Source organism: Lactuca virosa, chromosome 5 (assembly GCF_052849685.1).
Source record: "Lactuca virosa cultivar CGN04683 chromosome 5, Lactuca_virosa_CGN04683_v6, whole genome shotgun sequence".
Taxonomy (NCBI): Eukaryota; Viridiplantae; Streptophyta; class Magnoliopsida; order Asterales; family Asteraceae; genus Lactuca; species Lactuca virosa.
The window spans coordinates 30424230-30433440 of NC_136430.1; positions in this window are offsets into that span (position 1 = coordinate 30424230).

A 9211-nucleotide genomic window follows, 5' to 3' on the forward strand; every position below is an offset into this window, starting at 1 on the left:
AACCTAACAGCTACACGGAAGCCATGGCAGGCCCTGAGGCTGCTAAATGGAAAGAGGCTATGGACAGCGAGATACAATCCGTGTATGACAATCAAGTTTGGAACTTGGTTGACAATGTACCAGGTCGTAAGACAGTTGGGTGCAAATGGATCTTCAAAAAGAAGACCGATATGGATGGTAATGTACACACTTATAAGGCACGACTGGTTGCAAAGGGCTTTTCTCAAACTCCGGGAGTTGATTATGATGAGACCTTTTCACCAGTGGCAAAGATTAAGTCTATTAGGGTTATGCTAGCCATTGCTGCATTTCATGATTATGAAATATGGAAAATGGATGTCAAAACCGCTTTCCTTAATGGAAAGTTGGCTGAGGATGTTTACATGGCTCAGCCAGAGGGTTTTGTCAATGCAAAGTACCCTAATAGAGTGTGTAAGCTTGAGAAATCCATTTATGGATTAAAACAAGCACCTCGCAGATGGAATCTTTGCTTCGATGAGAAAGTCAAAGAGTTTGGCTTTTCGAGGAGCGAGGATGAGTCCTGTGTATATGTTAGGGCTAGTGGGAGTATAGTTAGCTTTTTGGTGTTGTATGTGGATGACATACTACTCATAGGAAATGACATCCCAACCTTGCAGGAGGTTAAGTCCTGGCTTGGGAAGTGTTACGCTATGAAGGACCTTGGGGAAGCTGCCTATATCCTAGGGATAAGGATACTGAGAGACAGGAGTAAAAGACTAATTGGACTTAGTCAGAGTACCTACTTGGATAAAGTGTTGAAGAGGTTCAACATGGAGAATTCCAAGAAAGTAGGGTTACCAATCCAGCACAATGCCACACTGAGTAAATCTCAGAGTCCGAGTACAGAGGCTGAGCTAGCTGAGATGAGTCGATTACCATATGTTTCCGCTGTTGGCTCGATCATGTATGTTATGACTTGTACTCGTCTTGATGTGGCCTTTGCTTTGAGCATGGTCAGCAGATATCAGGGAAATCCTGGCAACGCTCATTGGACTGCAGTAAAGAATATTCTCAAGTACCTACGGAGGACAAAGGACTGGGTTCTTACCCTTGGTAGGAGTGATGACTTGAGAGTGGTTGGGTATAGTGATGCTAGTTTTCAGACTGACAGGGATAATTTCCGCTCTCAGTCAGGCTGGGTCTTTACCCTGAATGGAGGAGCAGTTACTTGGAAAAGTTCCAAGCAGGAGACAGTAGTTGATTCTACTTGTGAATCAGAGTACATAGCAACAAGTGAAGCAGCAAAGGAGGCAATATGGCTGAAGAACTTCATTGGAGACCTTGGAGTTGTACCAGCTATACAGGAGCCTATGGAGATTTTCTGTGACAGCAATAGTGCGGTTGCCTTAGCCAAGGAACCACGAGATCATGGAAGATCCAGACATATTGACATAAAATATCACTTCATAAGATACAAAATAGAAGAAGGATTCCTCGTGGCAAAGAGGGTATCGTCAGAAGATAATCCTGCAGATCCCCTCACGAAGGGACTGACTAGGGTTAGGCATTTGCAGCATGCAAGAAGCATCGGGCTGAGGGACGATATTAGTTTTAATAATTAGATAGTTTTGAAACTTGTAAAATGTAATTAACCTTTGATGATTAAATAAAAGTTGTTATTTATTTATGAGTAAAGTGTTACTATCCTATGTTGATCGTTTACTATTGTTTCAATTTTGCATGTTTTGACTTCCAGAATAATTATTTTATTCAAACTCTCCACAGTCGGTCATACGTTGGAAGTAAGTATTGAATCAAGACTGTCATGAATCTGGCTTGTAAGATTTGTCTAAGGTGCATTAGACATAGCAATGGTTGCTACAACATTCATGAGTGCTCATAAGGTCTGAGTATTGGATTAAACCCACGCTCACTTGTATCACTTCATGGAATTTATCTTGAGTGATCGTGAGACGATAATATCATATATATCTTCAAACCTAGAGATATGAGTTGTTGACTATCAGTTGGTTGTCCATTGATTGCACGAAAACGCATCAGTAACATGATGTCATAAAACGTGCTTTTGTGCATAATTCAGCTAGTAGTTAGTACAAGCATATGAATCAAAGTTTATATGTTCCTTCTAGCAATAGAAGTGATATCTGGGCCCCTCGATGATTTGGTTTTGACTTATGTGCCGGGCCCGGTCAGAACCTAATTGATGTGTTCAATTTAGTTCTATGTCAAACAAATCAGAGATCGAGAAACAACTGCTGGACAATAAGTATGACATTGTTCCATGTGTTTGTCCGGCTGATATCTTGAGAAAAGATGATAATATGATCACTTATCTAAAATGGCGCAACATAGTTCAACAGAGTTTTAAAAGATCTACTATTGCTGGTTGGTTCCTGAAGTTATACTTGTAGCTATAGTTATCAGACTTATCCAAGTGGGAGACTGTTGGATAAGGTGTCTAAGTCCGTAACTATATTTGGTATGACTTGACCCGACCCGGCATGGTCCATTTGGGTTGCACTTCACCTAACAAGTTGTATGGATATATTTTTGAGAATAAGATGTTTATGATCCATTAATATACTATTTGTTATAATATATTAATATTATTTAATTAGTGTTGATCAAGATTTGATTTATGGAAATGATCAAATGGAACTAATTAAATATGGACTCTTGCATATATATGGAATGGGCTAAGATTTATTTAGGATGGGCTAAGAGTATATGGAAGTCCATGGATGGTCCATGGAGCTTTAACCCATGGATCCTAGGGAAATGAAGAGTCATGGGTATTAGGGTGTAACCCTAATCCTCTATAGTATATAAAGAGAGCCTTGGTTCTAGAATTGGCACTAGTGTGTGTGAGAAACAAGGGTGGGCCGATTTTAGGAAGAATCATATTCTCTCAAGTATTTCCAAGTTGTTTTGGGTGATTTGTGACACCACTTGAGGCATCCACACTATTGGTGCTAGGCTCCAAAACTCCAAGCAATCAACCACAAAAGAAAGGTATGTTATTCTACTTAAAGTTTTGTATTACAAGTACCCCATAACTATTGGGTTATGAGCATTCTAACACTCCTAAGTGTACATGCAACCCTAAATACCTTGGATCTATGTTTTCTCTATTATACATACAATTATGAACATCCAAGGTATTATCCTAATCTAGCATACAAAATAATAAATATAATAAGATAGAATACATACCTCTTTGATGTAGAATGTCTTCATGAAGCTTGAGTGCCTAGTGCCCCAAGTGTGACACCTCAAATGGTTCACACAACACCAAATACACTTGGAATAACTTGAGAGAAACTTGAACACTCCTTGAAATCGTCTAGCCCTCACACTCACACATTAGTGCACGATTTCTTGAGCCATGGGATTCTTTTATATGGTGGCTATTAGGGTTACACCATGTAACTCATAACTTTACCCATTCCTTATGGTCCATGGATTTTAACCTCCATGGAGTATCCATGGGTCACCCCATGGACTTAGTCCAACATAAGGAATCTTGGATCACAAGCCCACATATATAAGAATGAATGATTTACACAATCAACCCATATATTTAATTAGTCTCCTTTTGATCACTTAATTAATTCCAAATTAATTCTTGATCAATACTAATTAAGTAACCTTATTAATATATTAAAACTTATAATATATTAACCAACCTTAAGTGTTATTTCTCTCATTATAGTCTATCCAAATGGATGATGCCATGCAACCCAAATGGACCATGCCGGGTCGGGTCAAGTCTTACCAATTATAGTTATGGACTTAGATATTAATCCAACAGGCTCCCACTTGGATAAGTCTAAAACTATTATCGCGTATGACTTCAGGAACCGATCAGCAATCGTAGCTCTCAAAAGCTTCTGTCGAACTCTGACCTTGTCGATGAACTCTGACCTTTGTCAATGACTTGTCCATTAGATAAGGGATCATATATTCCTCCATTCTAGATATCATATGGACTGAGACATGGATTATCAATCATTCTCTCTGTCCATTTGTTGTTTCACGATTTCCGATTCATGATGACTGACTGATTGAACAAATCAAATCAGTCCTGGCTTGGCCAAGCACTCACATGTATCATCTTTAAATCATCGAGGGGCCCACAGATATCGCTTTTATCTCGAAGGTAAAATGAATGGATAAACTTCGACTCATATGGCTTGTTCTACTACTTGTTGAATCATACACAAAGGCACGTTTTATAACATCGAGTTACCAAATGCGTTTTCGTGCAATCAATGTATAACCAACTCATAGTAACAACTCATATCTCTAGGTTTGAAGAATATAAGATATTATCGTCTCATGATCACTCGTGATAAAATCCATGAAGTGATTCAAATGAGCGCGGGTTGAATCCAATACTCAGAACTTATGAGCACTCATGAGTGTTGTAGCACCACTTTGTCCACCAACTTGGACCTCTACAAACCAACCCATGACAGTCTTGATTCATATCTACTTCCAACATATGACCGACTGTGGATGGTTTGAATAACTTAATCATTCAGGAAGAGCGACTTAGTTATTCTGGAAGTCAAAACATGCAAAGTGAAACACAAGAATAAATGAATCAAATATGGTATCAAACCCTATGAATATAAATAAACACTTTTATTTATCACCATACTGATTACTCATTATTCATTGTTTCGGTTTTATCAACTTTATACTTGAATTAAAAACACTAGTTGTCCCATGCTCCAAGAATGTACACTATGTTTTTCTTAAACAATAGCTTTGCCATACACCAATTATGCACTCTATGTTTGTCTATGATCCTTACTTTGTGAAATAAGCCAATTGAACATAATTTCAATGATTCTAATTTCACACTCCCAAATCCTTACTGCAAATGCAAGAATTCCAAATTCATGCCATTTACTGAAATCTGTTAGATTCTAAACTTATATGCATTGATCCTCTTAATGATTATGCACAAAGTCAGAAAGACTTGACAACAATCATTACAGAGCATTCCAAAGGAGATCAGCTCCTTGGAAACATTCTTCTTTCATTAAGTTTCCTAATCTTACACAGATTGAATAATTTCTAACTTTGAAACATTTCCATATTCCATTTTGACTATCACTTCTGAACAAGAGTTGCCTCCTTACAGATTATGTCAATATGGTCCTTCCAGAATTAACATTATACTTCCAACTGTCCTTGAGCAACCAATCTTTGGTAAACCTTAGATTGTCCTCGACAATTGCTTAATCATTTTAGTCATATCCAATTCTAGACCTTTTCCCTTCATAATGCCCCAGGCATTTGGAAAATTTTAGAAAGGATGAATATAGCACATGTAATCGATCCTATATCCGAAGCATATGGGACACGATTCATGATGTCTCACATAAATACTAAACTAGTCTTTTGCTATAATATTTCCATTTCAATTTGCCAAGTTCTCAAAATTCAGATTATGAAAAGGGATGCCGTAATCATAATCGAATTTTAGAACGCAAATAATGGACCCATATATAGAATTTCCTTATGTTGAGCCATTCCAACATGAAATTTATATATATATCCTTGATTAAATACGATTAAAATCTCAATCTAAGCTTTTAGAATTGAAATGAAGTATAATTTCCTCCCCCTTAATTATAGCAAAACAACTTTTTCAACCCCTGCAACCTCACGAATTGAAACTTTTGTTTTCTATAATTAACATTGCTAACTTGCAACCTTTGTCATAATTATCATGCTCCCACTAACATGATGATTATTAGCATAACACTTATGCTCCCACTAGCTTTGACATGTACTCAGAAATCAGCTGACTTTCTTACCAAAGTTCAGATTTCTGATACTAGATTGTTTTGATAAAACTTTATCAAAATCATACACCTCTTTTAGATAGCTCACATGTGTGTCTAAACAATTTCAGAACTATGAAAAGGGATGTCATAATCATAGTCTCAATTGTTTAGACCTTTTGCCATCTGCTTCAAATCTACTTGGTGGAAGTGTTTCCTCACCATCATTTTCATGAATCGGAGAGAAACCTTATGACCCTTAGATTTTATGGTGCATGTGTTCTTATCCATGTGAATCGTCGAAACCATAGTCACAAGACAAGGATAATGACAAATCCAAACTCATATTGATTAAACTTGTGCAATCTTAAATTCTTGCCATTTGGCAGCTCAGGTGCCTGCCATTGCTTCCAAGTAGTTGTGCAACCAATTGAGAACTCTCAGAACTCCTATGCAAAGCCAACTTGAATAGGCACAAAAATTTCAACACGATAGGTTATAAACCTCAAGTCGTGTGCTAGTGAAGGACTTTAGGTTTTATTCTTGATTAAGTCTTGAAACTTTCAAGAGCTTTAAGACTCCCACTGTCCTCTTGACATATAAGACTCCCTTGTCAAATATTCAAGAGATAGTGCAGATTCTTTATCAAGACTAACACTTTACACAATTGGCCTAAGTTGGTCTATGTTTTATCCAAAACATCACAACTTACCAATTTCAAATGTACAAGAGTAGATAACCTTTTACTCTTACATTTGACTAGTGTTAACAAACCCTCTTTAAGATATGTCACTCAAGTTACAATCTTGGAGTATGACTCTAAGAATTGTTTTGGAACGAAGTATGACTCATCTTTTTGATTTAACCATTTCAACAATTCATGACTCCTCTTCTTAGTCATAAGAATGCACTAAGATGACTTTAGAGGACCAATTATGATATGGTATCTTAACCATTAAGATGATCATAAACATGATACTAAAGTACTCTCCCATCTTTTCAGATTTGAGAAACTTTTATCTTTCTGCCATACTTTGATTCTTCTTATTCGTTCTGTCTCACATTGAAACTTCTCCAATGCTACAGACTTATACTTAAACTTATAAGTATAACCATATTTACTGAACTTAAGTAAATCATGACGAATAGTCTTCTTGATCTTTTGTGGTGGACTTGACCAGTGCACAAGAATGTGTACTCGATCCCTTAGTCCTTTCCTTATTCACATAAGGAATTAGTCTTAATTTTCCAAGCTGAAAGTTCTCATTCATCATACTATACAACTTGCATGATTCCAAGTTTCGGTCCAATTGAACCTTGGGTGATGAGAATCTTTCCTTATTTGGTAATATTAGACACTACCACAACCGAAAGAATCAAATCCATTTTTCCAATATTGCTATCAATGGAATCTTATAAGCAACAACTTTTCACAAATGCCATTGTAAGGATACTTAAAATAAATAAAATCAAAACCTTTTTCTTTTATTTTAAAACTTTGCGGAAAAACATATCCTTACAATCCATATGAAAACCTTGTTGTTATCTATTCCTAAGCAATATAAATATCATAACTCTTAAGTAATAGCCCAAAATTCTGATCACCGAACCATGCGATTGAAATCCATCTTCGCGATCAGAATCAACATGTACTTAATAGAGTTAGACAATGGACTTTACCTGAAGTAGAGCCAAACTTATTGACTTTAACATCCTTAGGTAAATTTGGCAGCTTCGTAACCAATTCCCCTTCCTTTGGCAATAGTTACCTATGGACCCTTGATAATGGGACTATCTCAGACTTCGCCTCTCTCTTTACCATTGGGTCAACCGAGTTGACTATGGCCGATCCCTTTCCATTGGGAAGAGAGAGCTTTACTGGATATCCAATGTCATCATTGTCAATGTCCATAGCGTTTTAGGAAGTTGATCTTAGCAAATAGATAAGATCATTAAGGGTCTTGTCTTAGTCTGTTTCATAGGATTCCCAAAAGAACTCACTATGTGACTTAGAAAGTAGTTGAGCCACCAACTTTCTCAAGACTTTGACACCCAACTCTCCCGTCTTGTCAATATGTGACTACATCTCCAAGATGTGATCACACCTAGACCTTGCCTTGCCAATAGGGCTTGAGTGACCTTAAACTTTTTAGGAACTTGTGGGTTAGGGAGAATAATTGGAGGAGGTGAAAGAAGTATGATATCCATGGGACATCATCTTCATTTAGGAAAGCTTGTTTCAAGAGATTTGGGAAGATCATAAATGTCTAGACCAGACATCTTTTTGGGAGATATTCAAGATAGTTGATTTAAAGTCCTTAATATGACACCCAATATGAAATATTAAGGCTAGGACCCAACAAACTATTTTATAACTTAGAAGAGGGATGCCGTAATCCAAGCTATAAAATATTTGAAGGTAGGTGAATGACGATTCACCAATTTCCACCATGAAAAACGAAATAATTTATTAGGTTTTAATTGGATTTGAAAGTCCTAGATCTTTGAGATTCATTGAACTGTTCAAAGGCATGTTTCAATCTCGAGTGTGCCCTTCAGGTTTTGTGACTGGGATGCCGAGGATCACAAAACAAGGTGTGAATAACCATGCAAATATACTTGCTACCCTTAATATTTACCCCTTAATCAGTGTGCCGGTTAACCACACACGCTCCACCGATATTATGATAAATATTAAGTTACCCTTTGCCTACATTGTTAAGTCCAGGTTAGTGTGCCGGTTAACCACACACGCTCCACTAACGACTTAAGCAGCAAAGTGCAAAGTGTAATTTCATGGGTTAGCACCAAATTCACATTTTCCTAAGTAACTAAGATTGGGTATTAATAAGAGTTTAGTTACTTAGTATTTATCATTAATACTTTTAATGAAAGGAGAATTATAGTCCTTGTCCTACCCGTTCGACTAACGACCCTCCACCAGTCAAGAAAGCGGTGGGTGAGAGTGGACACCCATTAAACTGCCATTTTATAGGCAGTAACCTTATACCCCCCTTATAGACCGGCTTCGTGAATGAGGCCTACTAACGGTAAGACTGACTTTACTCTTATACATATATATAAATATTATTAACTTATAAGATTATAAAGTATAAGGGTTGAATTTTAACTTTTAAAATTCTAAGGGCTAACTTGCAATTAAAGTATTCATGGGGAAAACTTTACAAATTCCAAAACTTGAGGGCAAGTTTTGAAAATATTCAAAACTAATTAATTCCATAACTTATGTGTTTAAAGTAGTTTTAATTAAAAAAAAAACTCTTCAAGTTCCATAACTTGAGGACAAGTTATGGAAGACTTTAAACTAATAAAAGAATGTAACTTTTCTTTATTTTTGTAACTTATGGAACTAATTAAGGTTACACATTTTATCATTTAATGAAGTGACTCTTGAACCTCCATAACTTGAG